Raw genomic sequence first — 26695 nt, 5'->3', positions numbered from 1 at the left:
CAAAAGCTAGTTTATTTTTAGCCTTTTGACGTAGTACTGTAAACATCTGATGGCCAATAAAATTATAAAAAAAATAAGACAACCCGTCTGTGACAGACAACACGTAATGCCCAGATCAGACGACAAGACAAATTTGATCTTTCACGATCGCACTGTCAGACTACTGCAATAAAATCTTGTAATCTTGATACCACCACATCCGTTTTTTTTACAATCATTGGGCTTTATCTTGTCAACACAAATGCGACTGGATACACTCGTTACCGTGGCGACGACAACAAGAGTGGATCGCGCCGACTGTATTATAAGGACAAAATAGGGAAAACGTGTGTTGGTGGTCACTTGTGCTCAGGACAGGAGAGGACGTTCGTTTAAGGCTTGCTTGAGGTATGGTCACGTACTTTTAATACGATACGGCTCGCAAGCAGGCAACAAAAACGTTATATAGCCTAGCAAGCTAGTGCTAGCACTAACGGTTGTACATTAACATGCCGCAGTTCTGTCGAAACATGCTCTAAAGTTTCGGTGTGGGTAAAGTAATTTAATTACAATAAAGTAATTTAATTACAGTAAGTTAGCGCCCATGATTTCTGTCATGCTGTAATGCTGGTTTGACCTGACTGATTAGAATACATGACCTGACTAGAGCAGTGATTTCCAACCTATATGGAGCCAAGGCACATATTTTACAATTGAAAAATCTCACGCCACACCAACAAACAAAAATGTCACAAAAAGTGAGCTCAAGCCGATAGAGGAGCAAGCAGGGGCAGTTTGGCCGCATGCGGAAGCACGGTTGTCGCAGAGGGCTAAAAGCTAATGTAACAGCAGCTAACCCCTGCAAATGCCCCTCCACCGTTCGCTCACTGGACAATAAATTAGATAATCTATAAATGGAATTAACATCAAAACACACAACGGCCCTCCTTCGTTCGGCGAGGAAAGTGTGAGTTCTTATCCACTAATGACGCATCTGGTGGCTTGCTCAAACACCAACATGCCTCCCCTGGCTGGCGCTCTTTGCCCAACCACAAATTCAAAAATGTCTTTAAAAACATTAACATGAATGATCGTCTGTTCTTATATTGTTCAAAATAAAAAAAGATTTGAGCCTGTGCATTATTCAAATTTGAGGAAAAAAAACAATTTCATTGTGTTATCAATACTATAGTATTGATTCCACAATAACAAAGTACATTTATACATTGCATCACATCTCAATCTAATTGTATTTGTGTATAGAGACCATAAAAATATATTATTTTATTCTTATATTACATTACATGTTATACTGTATACAGGCGGCACAGTGTTTACTGGTTAGCAAATCTGCCTCACAGTTTTGAGGACCCGGGTTCAAATCCGGCCTCGCTTGTGTGGAGTTTGCATGTTCTCCCCGTGCCTGCGTGGGTTTACTCCGGGCACTCCGGTTTCCTCCCACATTCCAAAAACATGCATTAATTGGAGACTCTAAATTACCCGCAGGCATGACTGTGAGTGCGAATGGTTGTTTGTTTGTATGTGCCCTGCGATTGGCTGGCAACCAGTTCATCCCAAAAACATGCGTGGTAGGTTAATTGACAACTCTAAATTGCCCGTAGGTGTGAATGTGAGTGCGACTGGTTGTTTGTTTATATGTGCAACCAGTTCAGGGTGTACCCCGCCTCCTGCCCGATGATAGCTGGGATAGGCTGCAGCACGCCCGCGACCCTAGTGAGGAGAAGCGGCTCAGAAAATGGATGGATGGATACAATTAAAATTAAAATTGTTTTATACTAATATATCATCATTTATTATCATATATCATGTGTAGATAACATCCATCCAGCCATCCATTTTCCATACCACTTATCCTCACTAGGGTCGCGAACGTGCTGGAGCCTATCCCAGATATCTTTGGGCAAAAGGCGGGGTACACCCTGAACTGGTCGCCAGCCAATTGCAGACACATATAAACAAACAACCATTCGCACTCACCTTCACAGCTACGGGCAATTTAGAGTCTTCAATAAACCTACCACGCATGTTTTTGGGTATGTAGGAGGAAACCGGAGTGCCCGGAGAAAACCCACACAGGCACGGGGAGACCATGCAAACTCCACACAGGCGGGGCAGGGGATTGAACCCCGGTCCTCAGAACTGTGAGGCAGACGCTCTAACCAGTCGTCCACCGTGCCACCTTTTAATTATATTTCATATGAATAAAAATGCATTCTGTATACAATACAATTATTTAAAATATACTTAAGTAGGGAGTCCACGCGCTAGGTTTCCATTAGTTTGAGGGACCTTGGCCTGGAAACCTTTAAGAAAAACTTATATCCGTTATCAGTATTGGTATCTGCTTGGAGAAAAAGCAGGTTATTGGTATCGGTAGAAGAAAAAAAAATGTTTGTGCCTCCCTAATTTCCATTATATTTATACTGAATAAATAGTGTAAATACGGAAAAAAATATTTTAACTGTCGTACAAACAGAGAAACTTAGCTTTCATTGGGTGCATTCTCATTTTCTCCACGTTAAATTCAGTTTACAGAAAACATGTTCTTGCTCATAATAAACAATGATGTTACCGTACTTCACAATCTCCCTTTTAATTCGGTTTTAAAGCTTGAATCTCACATGCATGTACATTTACACAAACTCTTTCACTATACTGAGTAGTGTGCGACCAATGCTAGGTTTTTTCTTTTAGTTTTTTCATGTATTAGTAAAAGATGGGTGGAAGCAATGTTGTATTTTGAAGAGCTTTCTGATCTGTGACAGAGCTCTGTTGGTTCTTCCCTGCTGTATCTTCGTTTTTTTCAGCTTGTCCCGTTAGGGGTCACCACAGCGTGTCATCCTTTTCCATGTAAGCCTATCTCCTGCATCCTCCTCTCTAACACTAACTGCCATCATGTCTTCCCTCACAACATCCACCAACCTTCTCTTTGGTCTTCCTCTAGCTCTCTTGACTGGCAGCTCCATCCTCATTATCCTTCCACCAAAATACAGACACTCTCTCCTCTGGACGTGTCCGAACCATCGAAGTCTGATCACTAACTTTGTCTCCAAAACATCGAACCTTGGCCGTCCCTCTGATGAGCTCATTTCTAATTTTATCCAACCTGGTCACTCCGAGAGCGAACCTCAACATCTTAATTTCCGCCACCTCAAGCTCCGCTTCCTGTTGTTTCTTCAGTGCCACTGTCTCTAATCCGTAAATCATGGCTGGCATCATTCTTCCCTGCTGTATGATAGCTTTAAAAAACAAGTACTGTAGTCTTATGTGACCTTTCTTTTTTACCTGAATAATGCACGCTAAAATCAGGCGAGCGCTAACGAGCTAGCGAGCTAAGGACCTCGCTCGACAACGGTGGGATCGTTTAATACGTCAGCGGCTTGCTCAGAGTTGTTGTGTGTGCGTCCCCCACATAAAAGAGACACAGGAAAGTTAGATGTTTATGAACCATAACCACAGCGGCACACATTATTCAGCCAGTAGCTGACTCCAGACAATTTGAGCACACAACGTACAAGCGAACATATTTAATTGACAGGTGAAGGGCTGTCTGTCTCCAGTGCCTTTAGCAGACACACCCACACAGCCCTGCAACTTGTGGGTGGGCCTTATTTTCTTGATTTCAGAGACTTACTTTACATACAGTACATGGTGATTTTTTTCTTTTTTATGCATTCAAATTTGGCAGGCTTTTTAAAAACACTATTCTCTGTGGTATGTCAAATTTACAAGGCATTTTTTTGCCACTTTAGTGGCTCTTTAAGTGTGACTGTGGTTAACTCAATACACGGGAAGGCCAGATTTGACAGGGAATGCCCATAATTTAGGATTGCTCCACCCACGTCAGTATCTGGCATGAAGGTGCAAATGTGACAAGACTTAAGACTTCTTGATATTCGCGCGGGCGACGACAGCGCTGACATCACTACGGCTATCCCACACGCAGTTTGCCATTATACTTTAGCGCAATCCACGTGCACTGTTTTGAAAATGTGCAACAGTTCTCCTCCAAGTCGGGGGTGTCGCTACGGCTGGTATTGGCTAGGACATCACAGGGTGGCGTTTACTCTGCATTTTTTGGCCAATTCCGGGAGCCATTTTTACTTTCCTTTCCGGAACAAGGAACAAAGCAACAACAATGGCGACCGTGGAACAGTGTCTGCTAGAACAAATGGACCTAGATGACCAGATGATAAGTTTAATTATGCTGCAAAATCGATCAAGAAGGCAGCGGCAAATGTGATATGTAGAACCAAGGTAAACGCTGAGTACGTCATCACAGCATGTGACTAAAACGGACCAATCACGAGAGATGATCTCTGCGGCATTCTACGCGCAGCAACAATTTGTGCCGTGTGCACATCAAGTGACGCACAGGTGCCGCACGGCCCAATGCGTCGGTCACGTGATGCAATGCAGGCGTTGTCGGCCGCGGGAGTATAAAGAGGCTTTTAAATTTTAGGGATAATCTAAGCTGCCTGAAAAGTACAAAACAGCATGCCTTTTCCCTCTTGCACGTATAGGGGCATATGGCCCTAAGTGAAACAATATTCACACTAATCTTGGTTATTTCCTTATAAGGACATACAATGAAGAATAACAATTAATGTTATGTACATGAGCACATACAGTACAAAACATTCAGAACTGTACCATTATAATTACAACTAACGCAATCATTGATGTCTTAATGTTTTCTATTCACCTAAGTGCTTTCTTCCAAACCGTAAGCATTTGCTGAAAAAAATACCATGGTTAAATGAATAGGTCAGAAAAATACAAAAATGTTTCTGCAAATTAAAAGATAAAATATCTGTGAAAATGGATAGAGTACGCCAGGTACCAATGCTCGATTTTAATCTAAATTGAAATTCCTCTGTCTTTTCACTCAATGTCAGCATGTCCGCTCCTCTCAGAACTCTCGTTACCATCTCCCTCCTGTTCTCTACTATTCCCTGCTGTCCTCCATCCATCTGCAGCCCCAAACAACCTCTGCAAGACCTAAATCAGTCTCTGTGAAGTGTAATTAAACTGGTGACCTCAACACTACCCACCACTCTTTCACACACTCACACTGATGTAACCGTTTTATTTTGCTCGTCATTGCGCCAAGAAGGCCCAGCCATAAGCGAGGACTCTCACATGCACAAGCACACACACACCTGTCCTTCACAATATCTGGAAACGATTTTGATGCGCTAAATCTTTAAGTGGGATAGTGTGCACTACGATAGTCCTTTTTTCAAGATGATCAAATGGAGAGAAGCTATTATAGCCCTTCGTAGTGAACAAACTACTAATCTTTGTTGGTGAAATAGTGTGTGATTGGTTGCACAAACAAATAGAGGACAATGTCTTAAAGCACACTACGCAGCTACAGTACCATTTTAAACTATATCACAGATTTATAGTTTTCTTTATATTACCATAAATAAAAAACAATACTTCAAAATGTGGCTTAGAGTTCAATTGATGAGCATAAATGTATCTTGTAGGGGAAAAACAAACAAAAAACTGTGGAATAGGTTATGTGTTTAGAGGGCACAACAGCTACTGTAACTACAAGGGCATGAGCTGTAATATGAATAAAAATAATGCAGTTAAATTCTTATCATTTATAAACAAATAGCAATTTGTGACATTCACCAGGTAATAGCTGCCCGGTGATCTAATGGAGTATTTGGGTATTAAGTGTCCGTCGTCTATTATGTCTACACCAAATGAAAATGTTGACGCTTGAATTTAATTCTTCAGCCTTCACATTTACTTGAGATCATATTGTTCTCGGTTGCTATGTAGCTTGATTTTAAACCTGTTTTTATCTCCAGGGCCACAGCTAAGTCAGTTGTCAGTGGTAGATACAGTATGATAACATAAAAGGGCAACAGACCTGGTTTGGACTCTTCCTTGCCGCCAGCACAAACTCATGCACACAAAACTACAGTAAGCTGACAAGGATAGCGTTGCACAAAAATCTCCTACAGAGAATGTGTGTGGGCTCAAACAAAAAAACAACATTGCTTGGTGTCTCACACATTGATGGAAAGTACAATCATGCCAAAAAGTGTGATACTAATGCACAATACATATATCCTTATTGGATTACCATAATGAAAAAAAGAAGAAAAAGAGAAACACTGGCTCAAATGACAAGGTCATAATGAAATCCTAGGGTCGCGGCTGAGCTGGAGCCTATCCCAGGTGACTTTGGGCGAGAGGTAGGGTATATCCTCGACTGGTGGCTAACTATGCACACTCACATTCTCACCTAAAGACAATTTAGCACAGGAATCACCAACAGGCACCAGGTAGCCTCCAAGGATCACATGAGTAGCACGTGGGCCTGTTCTAAAAATAGCTCACTAGTGATGGGATGTTGTGATTTCCATTTGAAAATTTTAACACTTACAGAAATGTAGAGAAAGAAAGGGTTGCATAGTGACTTTAAATCTTCTACCATGTTAAATCATTATTGATAATTATTGTGAAAAACCATCAACGTGGTCAGTATCTTCCCATCCATCCATCATCCATCTATTTTCTACCGCTTCTTCCCATATAGTAGATGAATATAATTAATTATTAAATATAACATTACAGAAATTATAGGAATTTTGTTATTTCAGAAGTGTGTCTCAAACTGGTAGCCCCATTAATCTGCACTGAAGACATAGCTCTCAGTTTCAAAAAGGTTGGTGACCCCTTCTTTAATCTTCAAATCGTATTCATAATGACAAAAAAAATCAAAGTATAAATGTGTTGAGCTTTAAAAATGTGAACAAGACCATCCACTACTTGTTGTGACCATAAAATCGAAAACAAATAATAATCTTTGCAATATTATAAGGCAAGTCACAGTAAAACTAATAGAGATTTTTAAATTTAAGAAGTATCACAATGTTTATAGATTGGAGGTCATTAATATTACACAGAATGGATTACACTGAACATGCATCCCCATTCCATCCATCCATCCATCCATTCATCCATTATCTGAGCCGCTTATCCTCACAAGGGTCGCGCGAGGGAGTTCTGGAGCCTATCCCAGCTATCATCGGGCAGGAGGCGGGGTACACCCTGAACTGGTTGCCAGCCAATCGCACATATAAACAAACAGCCATTCACACCTACGGGCAATTTAGAGTCTTCAATTAACCTATCATGCATGTTTTTGGGATGTGGGAGGAAACCGGAGTGCCCGGAGAAAACCCACATATTCCTTCATGACAAAAAGATCAGGTATGGCCTGCAAATGAATAAATTATATTTATATATGCATTAAAGAGTGTATAAGGTGGTAGAAATTGTGCTTAAACATCTGCCCTGGATTTATTTGCCAATGATAGGAAAGAGATAGTCTCCAGGAATTGGGCTTGTTTATGATAATAACAAACTGTGATCACATTGTAAGGACGAAGAGTTTTTGTACAAAACACAATGAAACTTCAACTACATGACACATTTGTTTCATATGCCACCTGACAGACAAAGACAGATTATGATCACAATGACTAGCTTTAAAATAAAAAAACAAGTCGAGCAGCCCATCTGGGTGAATCTTATTTTAGTGACTCTTATTGATGAAATCATGCCAGCTTGTTAACCTGCCGGGTTTGGAAAGAAATATACACTAATGGTGGGGGAAACAGGGCATGTGAATGGAGGAAGAGAGGTGGATGTCAAGGAGAGTAGAAAATGCAGAACAAGTGATAAGAGGAAAGGCAGCAGAGGGACGATAAGTGCTAAGTAGTGATGTAAAGTCACAGCAAGAGATAGAGTGGTAGAGTAAGACCTGAGGGAGAGCGATCAAGGGGGGCAGATAATAACGAGGACGGAGAGGCTGTTGTATGCTGAAAATGTCCATCCTAAAAATAAGTGTAACACAATTAACATTGCAACAATTGACCATTTTGAAATTTAGGAAATGTACTGTATTTAATGATTGAAATTGATGAATAGTGATCCCAGTAATATGTTGCTTAGTATGAGGTGTTACGGTAATATGACCACTTTTTTGCGCAACGAGTAATCTCCAGCAAATAATCAGATTAAAATTACTTATTCAAGCCACTGTACATTACTATTATGGCTATGATGAGTCTCACAAGGCAAACCGAGGGACTTTTAGCTTGCAAAAGAAGCTTTAATGAGCAACAGCAACTAACACAGTTAGCAAGCCACCAGGTAGTTTGCAATTTAGCAAACATGATGGAGAGACCATCATCTTTCATTACACGTTGGTTTGGACAAAATGTTAGTAAATCTGGGTTCAAATCATCATGTCATCAATCCGTAGTTATGCTAGGTATCGCAGCGTACACGGGGGGAGTCCGCTATCTGTTTTCCGGGTTTGGTCATGTGTCGTTCACAATCCAAGCAGGAGAGCAGTTGTGATGTTAATCACCATCACAGGGACAAATTGCCAAACATGGCGGCCCCCTTGAAATGAAATTAATCTGATTCATTCTTATTAATCACCATCACAGGGACAAATTGCCAAACATGGCGGCCCCCTTGAAATGAAATTAATCTGATTCATTCTTATTCCACAAAGGCAATATCAAACAGAACGCCACATTTAGACTAGTGGTGGCACAACCAATGTATTCTTGTAAAAACATTTGGGGTTTTGTTTCCGTTTAATCCCATGAGATCTGACTTTGAATGTGAAATGGTTGTTACATCACCAAGAAGCAAATGAATGAGGACATCTTCACCAATCACACCACTTTCCATATTTAATATGGTGACGACGTTTACGTACAATTCCGAGCCAAGGTGGGATCTATTTATGTTAGATGTCTATGAGTACCAGGATGCAAGATGGTTTAAAGTCAGTGGAAATGGGTATTTTGGCTATTTAGACCTCCATAGAGTGATTCTCTTAACATTGACTATAAAAGTGTCAATTTCATTTCAGAAAACACCTTGGTTTTGTCATACGTGTCCAGAAAAGGACCCTCTGATAGCTACTTCTGTTTGACCCAGTTTTGTATCCGCTTTGTCCATATTTGGCTAAGACTGCCCCCTTTCATCTGATTGGTTGCCTCCGTGTAGAAACCCCAATTGTGAGAGCACACGTGTTTGTTCTGTTGACAGCACTGGCTCGGGAGCGGAGAGGGAAGGCGGAGATCTTCGCTAGTGACATAGATAAGCTCAAGAATGACTGAATTCAGGCCTCTCTGCAGAAAAACGTCTGTAACTCAGGAATGCGTGGATGATTGAGGACTTGCAACAACTAATCAATAGGACAAGATGAGAGAGGACATGCAATCCATGCCATTCAATTTAAAATGGTAAATTTAGGTGAGTACCTGAGAAGAGGTCAAATGCTGCATTAGTCATGTTTATGTAGCTTTCCCTGGTGAGATTACACACTTCCAACGGGAGTTACCTACTGTACAAACAGCCAAGCAGCAAAATAGTCATTAACTCAGTCAAGCAGCCAGTCATCCACCATAAGATGACAGGCCATTTTACACAAGAAATAAGTGCTGCAGAATTATACACACCGTCATTCTCTCCACATCGCAGCAGTGGACAGCCTTACACACATACACACAGACTCAAAGACTGTGGGATATAGTTACTAAAAATGGGGACTACACACCTCGAGAGAAATCCTACAATCATCAGTTTCTGAACATCCAACTTTTAGCTCAGAATGCATTTCGGTCTGATTGTTTTGCTGCACTAAATAAATAAATTCTTACAATATATTCAATCTTCCATCCATCCATTTTCTGAGCCGCTTCTCCTCACTAGGGTCTGGAGCCTATCCCAGCTGTCATCGGGCAGGAGGCGGGGTACACCCTGAACTGGTTGCCAGCCAATCACAGGGCACATACAAACAAACATTTGCACTCACATTCACACCTACGGGCAATTTAGAGTCCCCAATTAACGCATGTTTTTGGGATGTGGGAGGAAACCGGAGTGCCCGGAGAAAACCCACGCAGGCACGGGGAGAACATGCAAACTCCACACAGGCGGGACCGGGGATTGAACCCCGCTCCTCAGAAATGTGAGGCTGACGCACTAACCAGTCGGCCACCGTGGCGCCATATTCAATCTTATTTTAAAAAATAAAAAATAATAAAATAAAATATTATAGCGGTTGTGTAACTACCTACTAATGTCATAATTTAGATGCTGTTCCACAAATACAACATGTACTACTATAAAAGTAGTGTTTTGCATAGTGCAAGCAGCTATTTGACAACAATGACATTGTATGATATAAATTTCCTTGTAAAGATTTGTGTTTAACGTCAGCTATGCCGGCAGCTCGGTAGAGATTGGTTAGCACATCTGCCTCACAGCCCTGAGGGCCCGCGTTCAAATCCGGCCTCAACTGAGTTTGCATGTTCTCCCCGTGCCTGCGTGGGTTTTCTCCGGGTACTCCGGTTTCCTCCCACATCACAAAAACATGCAAGGTAGGTTAATTAAACACTCTAAATTGCCCGTAGGTGTGAATGTGAGTGTGAATGGTTGTTTGTTTATATGTGGCCTGCGATTGGCTGGCAACCAGTTCAGAGTGTACCCTGCCACTCGCCCAGAGTCAGCTGGGATAGGCTCCAGCACGCCTCCGACCCTAGCGAGGAGAAGCGGTACTGAAAATGGATGGTTGGATGGATCAACTATTCCAAATAGATAATAAGAAAGAAAAAAAATGTGTCTCAAATATAAAGTATTCTCTGCGACAGGCTAAAACAGTGGTCACAAATATCCACACATACACTAACACAGCACACTAATCTCCACCTAAGATCTATCTGGGACAATGATGCCTGTGGAGGCAATTGCCCAGGTATTTAGTCCCACTGCTTGTCGGACTTTGGTCTCCGTTCCAACATTGAAATGAATATGTAACATTAGGATGTGTGCAGTATCCACTGACTATCTTTGCACAGTCGTTGCATGAATATCGAAGACAAACAAGACCGACAGAACAATTACCCACCCAGAGCACCTATTTGGATGGGGACCCTTTTCTGTGAAGTCAAATTCCACTGTTTTTCTATCGGTAAATGCTTTAAAATATAGGATCACATGCAGAGGTGGGTAGAGTAGTCACATATTGTACTCAAGTATGAGTACTGTTACTTTGGAATAATCTGACTCAAGTAAAAGTAAAAAGTAGTCCTCTCAATAATTACTTGAGTAAGAGTAAGAAAGTACTCAGTGAAAAAAAATTACTCAAGTACCGAGTAACTATTGAGTAATTTCTGATTTATTTTTTAAAAAAACAGCATATAGCAAATATATATAACGAAAGTACCAGAGCAAATAAAATAAAAATAACAATGAAATCTGAATGTGCAAATTCAGATCTTGCTGAACAATATCACTTAATCTAAAACATAATAAATGGAATCTTAATAAAATCTAATTAACAAATTAAGGCAAATTCAGCTCCAAGAAATGGTCTTATACTATATTGTTTCCACTTGTTCAACAGCACAATACTGTAGGCTCAACAGGCAGATTAAGAAAAACAGGAATAAGGTTGCAGTGGACATAAAAAGTACACACACCCCTATTCAAATACTAAGTTTCTGTGTTGTAAAATAATTTTGACCAAGATAAATCATTTTGGAACTTTTTCCGCCATTAATTTGACTTAGAATTTGTGCAACTCAACTGATTTATTTGTATATCTTTTTGAGAGGGGAGGTGAAAATAAACAAGTGTAATAAATTTGAATGTGATTGACTTGTACTTAACATTTAACTTGCTGCCTTCTTGGCCAGGTCACCATTGCAAAAGAGGATGTTCTGTTTTAACTGGTCTTTCACCTGGTTAAATAAAGCTTAAATAAAATAAATAAAAAATAAATCTGCACAAGGATGCACTCACTCATATAACTGGAATGTGGCTGCGTTCAGAAGTAACAGATCACATTCAAACTCATGCTCAATGGGAGTCCACACACACCTACCACCATATAAATTTTTAAGTGAAAAATAAAACAACACATGCATCGGAAACATTATTTGCTTTATCCACTAAAATGACTGAATGAAGAAGCTGTTTGCTGACCAGACGCGTGTGCGTGTGTGTGTGTGTGTGTGTGTGTGTGCGCGCGTGTGTACTCTAACAGAGTAAAAGTTCTGTTTGTTCTTAACATAAATATTCAAGTAACAGTAAAATGTATGCTTCATTAAATATACACTGACAGGTACAATTCATGCAAAATTTTACTTGAGTAAGTGTAACGGAGTAAATGTAGCGCGTTCCTACCAACCTCTCCTCACATGTATGAGACTAATTGTATGAGATTAGGACATTATAAATGGGTTAGTGACTCATATCTCATTTACACGACTTGTTTTTGGGGAAGATTACCTTTTACGGCCGTTTTTAGGATGACTAATTGGCTGGTTTTGTTGGGTTTGTCAAGTATAATCTGATGGGATTACCAAACATGATCTTTCAGTAGAATTCAGCAGCCAGGGATTAGATGATCAGAACCAGTTGGAAAAGCAACTGATTTTCGTCACAGGTTTTAGTTTTGAAGATACAGTAGTTAGATGTCATCTGCGATCCAATTTTGGGTACTACCTGCATCCTAAAAAATACTTCATTTAGTTTACGGATTGGGTAACCAAATCATCTCCCAATGTGATGACTTCAGATCAATAGAATTAGAAGATGATTCTTAAATGGCACACTTACATGACAGTTCTCATAGATCCTATTTTGTAATGCCACTTCCTCACTATTGAGTTACTGATACTTTTACATTAGTCCAGTATGAGGAGATAGACTAGCACTTTCCAGATATACTTTTATATGATGAAAATTAGCACAATTTAAAACTTCATTTTGCAGTCAGTGACATTGGGAACTGTATAAAGAAACACAGTCCAAGTAGTCTTAATGAAAGTCATTTGCTGTGGTTATTTTATTTTCTTCTATTTTAGCTAACTTGTAAGGATGCTTGTGAAAGTGCATATGAATCTGCATCTTTAACAAAATGCATTCCTCAAATTCCGACAGTTGCTTTATAGCAGTCATAACATTAAGCACACAATAAGAGATTCAACACAATTGGTATATCAATTTTGCCTTTACAAAGACAATACCGAAAAGCAAAGTTTTGATTAAAACAGATGTATTAAATCAACAATGTATACTATTAATGCAACAATACATTGTACATTTAAGAAGAAGAAGAAGAAGAACAAGAACAAGAGCAAGAAGAAGATTATTTTCCTTTTTTTGGAAACCACTTTTTAAAAAAAAAATAATAATAATAATAATAATAACAAAAAGACATTGCTACAACTTTACCAAGACAACAAAACTCAGCCTTAGATTAGGGCTGAATGTAAGGTCTTTTTGTTTGAGAAGGAAGAAAAATAATAAAAGTTATCATTTATGGATATGTGCTTATATTAAAAAATAGTCAGGGAAAAAGATAATAAAATATTGACATAAAAACGTGGTGGTCATTACCAGTGGGCCTTGCCTAGGGCTTTCTCTCCCCAGCGATCATCCTCACATCTGGATACAATGTGGGAACAGTGCTTTGAGGCCAAGGGGATAGCTGAAGGGAGGGTGTAAGTGTGCTGGGGAATTCTTTAGAAAAGATTTAAGAGCCAGTGGAAAAGGTGGTGGTGCTGATGGTGGATGTGGGGTTGTGTGTTGCAGTGGAGAAGAGGAGGGGGGTCTACTAAAAGGCTCCCTGTCTTTGGTCTCTTCTTTCCTGTGTAGTTGACTGCAAGGCCCCCAAGCTACAGACAGAAAGGCAACTGGGAACTGGGGTGAGTAGCAAACAGCAGCCTCCAAACAATCTGGAAGCGAAAATACAGGTTTCGAACAATTATCTTGTGGTACCATAGGAGATAACATCAGATATAATAGGCAGCTGACAATGTACTTGTTTGACCACTATAAAGAGGTGGTTTGAGAACTACCGAGGACAGCATTTTGTTTATTTTATTAGCACACAGGAAAACTTGCATCTTATCAGTTAACCGTGGTAAAAATTCTGACAGTTTACAGATTACATTTTTTATTTTACATTTTTAGATTTACATTTGTTTTTTGGAATTCTCTCATCCGGTGTGGAACGCAACAGCAAAGAGAGAACGAAGAAGATGCGGACTGTAAAAGAAGAGCAGAAACACATACAATTTTTGGATTTACAGGGTGAGTAGCCAAAAATTGTACACCAAGGGCTGTCAGTTACATCGCGCTGTTCTTACATATTAAAGGTCCCATATTTTACCAAACCATCTTTTTCTAGTATTTGGGATGTAATATTGGCTCTATGGTGCCTCCGTAAATATGTGAAATATGACTTAAAATCTTCCCTGCATTCCTGAATTCAAAACGTTTGTCTGTCAAGAGGCCTAAATTCAAATAGTGAAGATCTCCGTCTACCTCTCCGCTCCCGAGCCAGCGCTATCAACAGAACAAACACGTGTGCTCTGACAAGTGGGTCTTCTATACAGAGGCAACAAATCAGAGGAAAAGGGGCAGTCTTAGCCAAATATGGACAAAGCGGATACAAAACTGTGTCAAACAGAAGAAGCTGTCAGAGTGACCTTTTCTGGAGACTTATATGATAAAACCAAGGTGTTTTTTTTTTTTAAATGAAATTAACACTTTTATACTAAGTGCATGTTAGAAAGTCAGTCTATGGAGGTCTAAATAGCCACAATATGGGACCTTTAAAGTCTATCCTTCCCTCCATTTTCTGTACCGCTTATCCTCACTAGGGTCGCGGGCATGCTAAAGCCTATCCCAGCTGACTCTGGACAAGAGTCAGGGTACACCCTGAACTGGTCACCAGCCAATCGCAGGGCACATATAAACAAACAACCATTCGCACTCACACGGGCAATTTAGAGTCGCCAATTAACCAACCTTGCATGTTTTTGGGATGTGGGAGGAAACCGGAGTACCCGGAGAAAACCAAAGCAGGCACGGGGAGAACATACAAACTCGACACAGGGTCCTCAGAACTGTGAGGCAGATGTGCTAACCAGTCTACCACGTGCCGCCAAAAATTATATCAATTTGCTCATATTTTTTGTTTACTTGTTGCAATGTTGTCGGTACATATATATATTTTTAGCAATATTGTGTTATTGTTAACTATGTTATTTTTTTTCATAAGAAAAGTTAAATGCTGTACACATAAAATTATTATTTGTTTCTAAATATGTTAAATATGTTTGAAGTGCTTCTGTGACCCAAGTGGGATAAGCGTTACGGAAATTAATGAATGATAAGTGCTGACAACATTTGTTAGCGGGCCCGCTAGCGAGCAGGCTCCTGGACCAGTGGTGGGACCGTCCAATTTGCCACCACCTTGCTCCGTGCAGCATGCGTGGGTCCACAAAAAAGAAACACTTTCGAGAAAGTTAACTGTTTATAATGTTCGCTAGCCGCCTCGCTAGCCCACTAGCTCACAAGCTAAAGAGTGAACTGGCAATGGGCTTGTACAAAATGTCACCACCTCGTTGTTGTGTCACTGTGTGGGTCTACATAACAGAGACACTTCAAGGAAAGTTAACTGTTTACTGAACACAGTGGCACACATTATTTAGTCTGTGGCTCAGACTACAGACATTGTGTGAGCCACAAGGCACGCATTTGAGTGACAGGTGAAGGTCAAGCTGGGCGTGTTTTCTGCGCATTCAGCGAACACGCCCACAGCGTCCAAGAGCTGGGAGGAGGGCTCTATTTTTCACAATTTTGCAGCCTCATTTTACACAAGAGACAATTTTTGTATTCATTAAAATTTGGCAGATTTATGAACAAAATTCTTCTCTGTGCTGTGTCTTTCTGTTTTTCTTCAGTTTACAGGGGTTTTAATGAAACACGAGGAACACCTGGCAACACCAGGACACAAGTGGTAGGGGAGCTGATTGGAGTAGACCAATGACATGACACGGGTGAAACCAATGAGACATGAGCGAACATGTCATTTCGAGTCACAAGATAACAATTCAGAGATTAGAATGCCACTAGAACTGAAAAGCCATCTTGAGTATGAATAATCTTGGGCATAGTGCATATCGTCTTATTTGTAAAATTACACCGTTAAATTATCTAATTATCATCAATAGTCATTTTTTTGTATTCCCATACAATGGAATGGTTTGATAGGGTCCACATACATGGCCCTCTCCCTTATACAGTTGCACTCATGCATGCACACATTCACAAAAAGCATCATCCCAAGGTTAGACTGACATCAGCGTCTAACGATTAGTTCTTCTGTGGACTGAATGATTAGCTGCAGTAGCCTGGAGACATTTCCAGCTTGTTTCCCTAAGTTAGTCAGACAGGCAACATCACTGGCGTTGAAGCTGCATAGCAACCAGCCTCTTAGTTGCCCAAATAAGAATGTTGACTGAAGAATTATGGGAAGAGACAATGTGGCGTGTGTAAAGGTATTATTTGTTTATCCAATGGTTTTTTTCTCATATTTCAGTAGAATGAGTTGTAAAAGTAGAGTTGTAGTAGTATGCGAGCATGAATGCATACATGTTTATAAATCCGTAACGGCAAGATATTCTTTAAATATTATGTATTATAATATCTAGTTTGGAAAACCTCTGGAGAAGCTCTTCAACACATGAAGCAGGAATTGACTTGTGACTTCAAATAATATTGTTGGTTTTGCATTTTCAGTGAGTTCTTTTAGTCAGATGGTAGCTGGGAGAGGAGCATTATGCATATTGTACACATTGTAGTCATCTTGTGATTTCAAGTCTTTAGAATAATATTAATTAACAAGTCTCAAAATCACATCATCATTCTCACCAATTTTATAAATTAATAAAAGAATAATAACTCAAACAGTTTCCCAGTGATCTTTAGTTTTGCAAATATCTATATCCAAGGATGATGCCATAACTGTCTCGAAGACTTTAGAGGTAACTGGGATGTATCATAATTACAGCTTCAACATTTTTCAATAGTGTTACAGTTACAGTATTATTTCCTCCACTGCTGGCAGACATTCTGTCATAACTTTCTGTATTTGCAAAATTTATAGAAAACATCGAGGCATAAAAGCAGTGCAAAACTGTGCCTAAAACCGCTGTGAAAAGCGCTTTTGTTTTGTCTATGTGGCAATAACAAACCTCACTTTTATTTCTCTCAAATAATATACTATTGATATAAGAAAACACTATGGGGAACTCTCATTTGTACTGTCTATCATTAGACACATTTATTGATTATTTAAAAAATGTGAAGTGTGTTTATCAACTGCAACAAAGCAGCAGATGCTAAAAAGAGGGAGCCTCTCTGTTTAAGAATCTGTTACCCCAACCCCCACTCACTCTTAATGCCCTCTGGGCTGCTGTGAGTTTGGATTAAGTTTAGGTGCCATGTCGCCTCCCTAAGAAGACCCACTGTCAGTCCTTCTAAATACATGGACTCATATGCCCCCACTTTCTGAATAACAGGACCTGCTCGTAAAATGATGCATGATGTAATGATATAGCAAAATATGATTTGTCATTTATCTGTATTTCACAGGTGCTAAAGATACAATAAGTGTATAACTTAAATGTTCATTCAGCGGCCCCTAATTTTTAATGTAATAAATATAATAAAGAAAGAATGCAATTGCTAAAAGCTTTTATTGTCAAACATTGTGTTAGCATGTTCTAATACAAATAAACTAGTGACAATTATTTTGTAATCAGAAGAGTATCTGAAATAATATGTATTGATTTTGGTTTCATTTTCGTCGAGCAAACAGATACAGGGTTTAAATAATAGAATTCTAATGATATTCAGTTAAAAAGTGTATGTGTGCATGTGCAAAGCAGTGTCTACTACAGTGACATCTGGACTGGATGAAGAGTGCTGTTCCTTCCCCTAGCCGCTCTCCCCTTCTATCTCTCTCTTTCAATCCCTGATCACAATCACGTGGTTTTCCCCAGATAATCTTATTTCGCTTCTTTAATCCTGCATCAATCACTGCAACAATGCTATGAGCTGGTCAGAAATACAAGCATAAATCTATTAACTATAATCACTGTGTCAACTAAAACTGATTAGCACAGTTAAATAATTCCTACACTCAATTGGGTGTTCTGTGATCAAAATTGCTATTTTAATGGATCATTAATGATGTGTATGGCAGGGAATCAACATTGTTAGTGAGGGATAATGCTGATTGAATGCACTAAAAGGTATTTAAAGTGAGAACATTCTCCTTTTAAAATGTCATTTTATACAGTCCAATGAGAGTATTACTCTTCAGGCTGAAAAAGAGCTCTAAATCTGCTTGCATCACAACACAGGTTCATCCCTTGTGGCCGTCCCGACTTAAAACAAACAGCATACTGATAAATGGGGTTGATACTTAGCCATTGTGATCAGATTATTTTAGCTTCTCAGTAAGGGTGACCTCCTGTTTGATAAGGCCCTCTGCCATTGCAAGACAAATGCTGTACTGCATTACTTTAACTGTAGCCATAGTCATAGGAGTGGAAATAGTGTGCTAGGCAGGCAGGTTATTCCAGTGGGGTTATTTGTAGAATTGAGAAGTGTTCAAACAGCAAATATGTCAAATTCACACCCACACTGAGGTGCAGATGACTGTGGAAAACATCAGCATAAATAAGCATTGCTTGTGTTAAACATAATGATGTCATCAGTGGGTTTAATCAGACATAAAAGTATCACCACGAAGTAAGATAATAGCAAATGGCTGATATGTCTAATAATTACATTGCACTGGATGCAAATAAACTTGGATAATGCAGTTAGCTACAGTAATAGGCCAGATTCACTGCTTACATTCTCAGTAAATGGTGCTCTGTGCAATGAAAATGCTAAAAACATGTATATGCTATTTTTGGATCTCAACCATTTTTCGATAACACATTTACCAAAAGCAGATTTTCAGAATGTGCTCCTATTTCCGAATTGATGCTGTGATACATTGCTTTGTTTGAGTTAGTAATGGGAATGTGTCTGAAGCTGATAGGATATTGTAGTCTTTTAAACATTTCCCCCTTAGAAGACATTACAACGCCAAACTACAATTAAGATCTCACAAACCCATGGTTTACAACCTTAGTTCTTGTTATTTTCAATGCTTGTTCTGTTCACATGACCCATATCAAATTATTTTATTGGCAAGTGAATGTAACCCATGTTGTAATTAAAGATACTTCTAAAAAAGCAACATTATTATTTATTTGTTATTTTTGTGTCTGAATGGTGAACGCAATTATTCTCTCGCTTATAGCTGTTTTTGCTTTCCATCAACCCCCTTGGGAAGTCTCCTGTTTTAACTTCTAAATGCGATACTAATTTCCCCAGATCATCAAAGAAGCTATGATGAAAGTATGAAATATCCACTTGGCTCCTCCCTCATGCATGCAGTATGACTAAAATGAGCAAAATCATTGTTTGTTCACAGTTCATCTTAGCGGATTCCTTGCACTACTGTTTAAAATAATTCCAGTGCAAACGTTCAACTTTTGGCCACACTGACTAAACAATAGTGGTATTATCAACAGTTGAGACCAACACAACACATTCCTCTCGCCCCTTGCTGCCAGCAAGGGCGAAGACTAAAATGTGCCTGTGCCTGAATCCCCACAGCAGCACCTCCCCTGCCACCCAACAACTCCGAACTCTCTTCAATATTAAGCCTCTGATTACTACATCAATTTCTTAGACTCTAATTTAGATAGCGATGTGGCTTTACACTGCACTACCTGACTTGCTTGGCACTGACTTGATTGATCCTTATGGGAGGGGAGGATGCAGATGTGACCCAAATAAAGGGATTAACTACCCACCTGCTGCTAGTTTCCAAAAATGCACCAACTACGAATAACGTAGCAAATAGCACTAATGTATACATACAGTATATTACAAGTTGTAAGGTGGTAGCTGCATAAAATTTTCATTCCATGGCATGAAGCAGTGTTTCCCACAGAGGCTCGTTTATAATTTAATCCTGGATCTGTTTCTAGGCTAACACAGTGAGTTTTGCCCTTTAAGAGTGGAAACCCCCACCATGCAGCAGAGGATCAATTCCATCACTGCAAAATAGACAGCAGACCTTGTACACGATCAAAATTGAGTCGAGAGAGTCACCTACAACCCCAATTCCAATGAAGTTGGGACGTTGTGTTAAAAATAATTAAAAACAGAATACAATAATTAGCAAATCATGTTCAACCTATATTTAATTGAATACATTACAAAGACAAGATATTTAATGTTCAAACTGATAAACTTTATTGTTTTTAGCAAATAATCAATAACTTACAATTTTATGGCTGCAACACGTTCCAAAAAAGCTGGGACAGGTGGCAAAAAAGTCTGAGAAAGTTGAGGAATGCGCATCAAACACCTGTTTGGAACATCCCACAGATGAACAGGCTAATTGGGAACAGGTGGGTGCCATGATTGGGTATAAAAGGAGGTTCCCTTAATTGCTGAGTCATTCACAAGCAAAGATGGGGCGAGGTTCACCTCTTTGTGAACAAGTACGTGAGAAAATAGTCGAACAGTTTAAGAACAATGTTCCTCAACGTACAATTGCAAGGAATTTAGAGATTTCATCATCTATGGTCCATATTATCATCAAAATGTTCAGAGAATCTGGAGAAATCACTGCATGTTAGCGGCCAGGCCGAAATCCAACATTGAATGCCCGTGACCTTCGATCCCTGAGGCGGCAGTGCATCAAAAACCGACATCAATGTGTAAAGGATATCACCACATGGGCTCGGGAACCTTCAGAAAACCAATGTCAGTAAATACAGTTTGGGGCTACATCCCTAAGTGCAACTTGAAACTCTACTATGCAAAGCAAAAGCCATTTATCAACAACATCCAGAAACGTCATTTAGCCAGTAGTTGACTACAGCAAACATACAGTATTTGATTGAAGGTGAAGGGCTCATTTCCAGTGCCTTCAACGGACACGCCCCCACCATCCTGCAGTTTGAGGTCAGGCCTAATTTTTCATGATTTCAGAGCCTTATTTTACATGATTGACATGCATTTTACATGACATGGTGATTTTTTTTTTATTCATTGGTGATTTTTTTTTTATTCATTCAAATTTGGAAGACTTTAAAAACACTTCTCTGGTGTGTATCAAATGTAGACTTCTTTCGTGGGTTATTGACTATATATACCTCTGTGCCAAATGTTTAATCTTTGTTCAAGTGCAATTTTTGTGAACAGAGCCTGTGTCTGTTTTATTTATATATATTTTTTAATTCATCTAAGATATTTTATTATTTGTTCTACATTTCAATGCCACTGTTCAATATTCTTTAGAATTAAGTTAATTGTACTTAAAAAGGATCTACTTCAATTATTATGCTCTAATATAATTACATCAGTGGTATTAAAACAAAAACATCAACAACACTATCGTTTATCATGACAGTTTGGGGGAAAATATATCCTAAAAGATTTGCTATCATGAGAGGTAGGCCTTCATGATAATTACGATATCAACTAATCATTCGATAAATAAAAAGGACAGTTTTTTCCGGACTGGATAAATGACTCGACAAATTCTCATTTTAGTGGTGACCAGCGCGTAGCTCATGCAGTGAGCCGACGTCACGCGAGTTGGACGGCTCCACTGCGAAGTGGCCTGCTACTTTAGCGGCTAGGCTAGTACGTATTAGCTGCTACCGGACTCGTGGACCGCCGTTGGACCGGTTGTTAGCTCCGTCCAATACTAATAAACTAAAACCAATAAATGCCGTGCCCCCTCAAACCAAATCCACGTAATCACGCATGCTTCCTCAAGTCTCCTCCGCTCCGTGCTTTGTGTTGACTATCTGAACTACTGAGACTGTAGATTTGGCCACAAAGTCATCTATTGATTAAGGAAATATTTACATCTTTATCATATAAGTGCCTTCTATATTGTATGTGTTTGTATAATGTTATTCTTTGAGGAGTCTAATTTACGTTATTCGCACAGATGTGACATTCATAGTGAACCTGCTGCGCTCCCGTTTGGAGATCGTCAAGTTTGAAGAGTCCGCCGCTGGAAATGGTGCAATTTTGAATTTCAAAGTGAGAGCAACAAAAGTGATGTGTTTGCTGCTTGAATGTTGCAGACTTAACATTGTTTTGATAGAATAGAATGCCTTTTATTGTCACTATAGAAAAAGGTTTGCTTTGAGTCTACTTATTGATCAAATGTTATGTGCCCTTGCCTATATGTACTTTTGTTCTCTTAGAAAACCAGCTCCACCAAACTAAACATATGCATGAAGAGACAACTGTATTCAAGGAAAAAAACTGACATAAAGGAAAAAAAAGTCAGAAATGTTTAATTTGCAAGAATTTTCATGAGTGTCCCACAAACGGTTATTTGATCTAATTTGGGTACCTTAAGCATTTTTTAGTTCCATATTCATGTATAATTGCTACTCGAGCGATCCGGTTCACATGATTTGTGCATGAGTGGTGTCGTCACAGTGGCTGGAGGAGTCACAATGGAGGAGCTAAGCCTGAGATGCAGTTGGTGGAAGATAGTGTGTTTAAACTGTACAGGATTATAAATTTCTTTGTGTGCTTTAATGACAAGCGAGTAGTACACACATGTATAACTGCCCTGTTTATAGTAAGTACCTGTGTGTTATAAGCGTGTTTTACACAAAGTTAAGTAGTGAAAGATGCTGTACAGGAATTGCCAACTTAGCGGCCAAATAAATAATGATAATATATAAAATAAAAATATGCAGTCACATGTTGCCCCCCTAATGTTTCTGTCTGCCCCCTCAAGTATGTATTCCTAGAACCGGCCCTGCTCCACAGCCTTGTTCCTTGTGCTGCGTGTAGATCCACACAACAGAGACAGTTAAAGGGAAAGTTAACTGTTTATTATGTTCGCTAAGGATGTACTTTGATTATTATACTCAAATCTTTATATCAAAGTCAACAATACTGTCATTTATCATAATAGTTTTTGGTAAGATATATCGTCTTAAAAAAATTGTTACGGTGACAGGCCTACCGGTAGAGGGACGTAATGAAATTGAGATGCAGGTGATAGGAAAACTTGTAGTGTGTCTTTCTCTGACATCCCCCCCCTACCCCACCCCCGCTTTGATGCCAGCAGACACCAGCGGCACTCATTAGCTAAGAAACAGATCTTCAACTACTGTACACCGCTAAAGTAAACTAAATAAATAAAAATACCATTTAAATAAATCAAAACAATTTTACTCATGTACTTCCAATACTTAGGTACATTTAATATCATTAAATTACTTTTGATATTTGGGGGCACGGTGAACGATGGTTAGCACATCTGCCTCACAGTTCTGAGGACCGGGGTTCAAATCCCGGCCCCGCCTTTGTGGAGTTTGCATGTTCTCCCCATGCATGCGTGGGTTTTCTCCCACATCCCAAAAACATGCGTGGTAGGTTGATTGAAGACTCTAAATTGCCCGTAAGTGTGAATGTGAGTGCGAATGGTTGTGTCTATGTGCCCTGCAATTGGCTGGTGACTAGTTCAGGGTGTACCCTGCCGCTCGCTCGAAGATAGCTGGGATAGGCTCCAGCATGCCCGTGACCCTAGTGAGGAGAAGCGGTACAGAAAATGGATGGATGGACTTTTGATATTTATCCATCCATCCATTTTCTTAGCCGCTTCTCCTCACTAGGGTCGCGGGCGTGCTGGAGCCTATCCCGGCTGTCATCGGGCAGGAGGCGGGGTACACCCTGAACTGGTTGCCAGCCAATCGCAGGGCACATAGGAACAAACAACCATTCGCACTCACAGTCATGCCTACGGGCAATTTAGAGTCTCCAATTCATGCATGTTTTTGGGATGTGGGAGGAAACCGGAGTGCCCGGAGAAAACCCACGCAGGCACGGGGAGAACATGCAAACTCCACACAGGCGGGGCCGGGGATTGAACCCCGCTCCACAAAACTGTGAGGCTGACGCTCTAACCAGTCGCCCACCGTGCCGCCTTTTGATATTTAAGTACAGCAAATGTCAGACAGACAGTTATATTCTTCAAGGTGACTAACTTCGACCAAAGTTATTTTCTGTTAAGATACTTGTACTTTTAAGAGAGTATCGCATTCAGGTACTTTATACAAGAGTGCATTCAAGTCAATGAAATGGGGAAGGGGGGTTGCATGAGATGGGTGTGTGTGTGTGTGTGAGATTTGATTAGGAGTAAAACATATGGAATAGTTACTGAACACTTACAAATTTTGGCAGAAAATTTCACACTATTATTACCATAGAAATCTATATTGATGTTTTGATAGAGTCTACAGACTCATAGGTAAATGACTATGTTCATGCTGACAAAGGCACAAGGTAGTAATGAGTAATGAAAACAACAGTTAGTGCTGCCATTCAGCAAGGGGGCTGCTGCTGTGGAATGTGAGGCTCCATTCATTCACATGGGTTAAACATGCATTTCTACCATCACAAAGCCCTGCCTTGTCCTCATTGTTTCTTGACACATCAGTAAAACGCTTTCTTGCACTAAAAAAAGATATTAACTGGATATGAAATTCTATCCACAAAATACAGGGACAAAAATGTGTTTATGTACGTGTGTGGGTGAGTGGGGGTGGGAGTATGGGGGGTGACTTTACTTTTGGAAAAGATATAGTCATGGCAGTTGAAAGTTCATGATAAGCACAGAGGATGTGAAGCATACAAGCTACTTACAAAAGACAAACAGCTCCACTGACAAAACCGGAATATGTGTATATGGCACAATAGTGGAAGATAGCAACAAGAGTCATTCAGGTCAACATCTTTAAACCTGAAATTGGATTCTTTAAAAAGTTAATAGCCACAGTCGCATTGATATTTAGTCATTAGACAACTTGTAACCACAAAAAAAACTAGTAAAACTTGGTTGATGTTCCTGTTTTTACTTTCTACAGTCTCTGTCGACACAATGCTGAACAAGCAATAGAGACACCTATGAAAACACTCTCACGCTACATGAAAACACTGTACAGTATATTTCTGTTTTTTGTTTTTCTTTTTTACTGAATCAGGTGTAAGGATTTAAAAGATCCCAATCGAGTCTTTATTCATATTTTCCATAAAACCTGTCTGACTAAAGAATCGATGACTGTCAGTGACTCACTCACTTTGGCTATGATAAATCATGAATTACTTTTGTGTGGTGTTGCTGGCTGTTGTGTGATTACACAGTGAGAGCAGCTGGCTGTCGATGGGAGAAAAAAAAATCAAATAGTGTCTGAGATCTACATGCAATCCCGTCTGCAAAACTGGTCTCCGTCTCTCTCCCGTCTTTCTCTTTCCAGTGAAGGAAATACATACTTCTCACAGCAAGTGCAGGTGAAGGAGATCACAAACAAACCTAGGCTACTTGAATTGTAGCAGAGCCCATTGTTATTAAATAGGCCAACTTCAAACGTAAAATACGTGACAAATAGTTTTGGGTTTTGACTGCGTGTCGGTGTGCGCGCGCATGTGTGCGTGCGTGTGTCATCAAGGCTATATTCAGCAAAACTTCCAGCAACATTAAAATTGGACACGCCTAGATTCTTGATCATTCTTCTTAGATAAACTGTAAAACAACATCCAGTGAGACAGCTTTGCGTGCATGCACGCGCACGAGCACCGACGTGCACACTCTCTCTCTCTCTCTCTCTCGCTCTCTCTCTCTCAAACACAAAAAAACTATGTTTTACATAACAATTATGATAGGTCTGCCTCCCGAGGGAGGATGACTACGTAGAGTAATCTTGAATCCTTAAATAAGAATTTTGAAGCGCTTTGCATTTATTTTTCACTTGACCTATTGTCATCTGTCTGCTACCTTCAGTTCGTATTGCTAAATTGCTCCCCCCCCCCCCCAAAAAAAAAGAACTTATTTTGCCAGACATAACATACATTGTCGCATAATTACATTATGGATTGTTTGCTCTTCTTTTGCGAGGTTCCAGTGTCCTATGAGTTCAGCAATTGCTCAAAATGACCCTTTATCTCTGTTGTAGCAGATGCACTTTTTGTTTTGTCACTCTTATGGGAAACGAGTAGTTCAAAGGAAGCACGCGCTCTTGGCGAAACAGCGGGCGACTCTAACGGCAGCAGCGCAGCAAACACACCAGGAAAAGAACAAATGCATATCTGCAGTCACTTCCTTACCAGTTGAAACACCGTTGAAGCTCCAACACACGCACACACAAAAAGACCGGTGCGCCACTCCAAAAAGCAAATGTCAAGATCGAGTCCATATCCAGCCGAGGCAAACATGGATAACAGAATTATGTGTCTTCCCTTGAAGCCATTGACGGCCAACTTTGCAGAAATCGAGTACAACGATTATTATCTGTTGTGGATTCCAGTCTCTTATGTTGTGGAAGAGTACAGGTTCCTCTCTCACTCCACTCTCCGTGTGTATGTGTCTCTCGTCTCTGTCGTTTCACCGGCGATGCCTTCACTGACACTGCGGAAAGCTCAATTTCATAAGTGAACAGTAGAAGTCAGTGAGTGGCAGCAGAAGCGTGGAAGATTACGGTTGTAGCCGTCCCATATTAATTACACACTGAGCAATTGGACCATTGATTAGAATCTCTTCTCGCTGCCCCCAGTAACACGTAGCGGGAGACTAAATTATACCTATCAGTGCATATCCATCCATCTATGTAAGTATACAACTATCTATATTTTTAGCCTTGAGAAGAAACATTTGCCCTGTATGATCTGT

General features: G+C 39.9%; 1 protein-coding gene across 7 annotated transcripts in view; it reads right to left on the bottom strand.

Moving 5' to 3' along the window:
* Positions 1-26445, bottom strand: part of znf516 (zinc finger protein 516) — a 55607-nt gene extending 29162 nt beyond the window's left edge. For 3 of the 7 annotated variants that reach the window (XR_009788929.1, XM_061776259.1, XM_061776263.1), the window contains exon 1: positions 26134-26442. The gene's annotated coding sequence lies outside the window, so the exon portion shown is untranslated. Of the gene's footprint in view, positions 1-13461; positions 13800-14043; positions 14113-26133 lie in introns of all 7 variants that reach the window. The other 4 variants (XM_061776260.1, XM_061776261.1, XR_009788930.1 and 1 more) reach the window with 4 other exon arrangements.
* Positions 26446-26695: the final 250 nt, after the last annotated feature.

The sequence above is a fragment of the Phyllopteryx taeniolatus genome, chromosome 6 (genome assembly GCF_024500385.1).
Source record: "Phyllopteryx taeniolatus isolate TA_2022b chromosome 6, UOR_Ptae_1.2, whole genome shotgun sequence".
In the NCBI taxonomy this organism is placed as follows: domain Eukaryota; kingdom Metazoa; phylum Chordata; class Actinopteri; order Syngnathiformes; family Syngnathidae; genus Phyllopteryx; species Phyllopteryx taeniolatus.
This window is presented reverse-complemented; position numbering and strand designations above follow the sequence as displayed.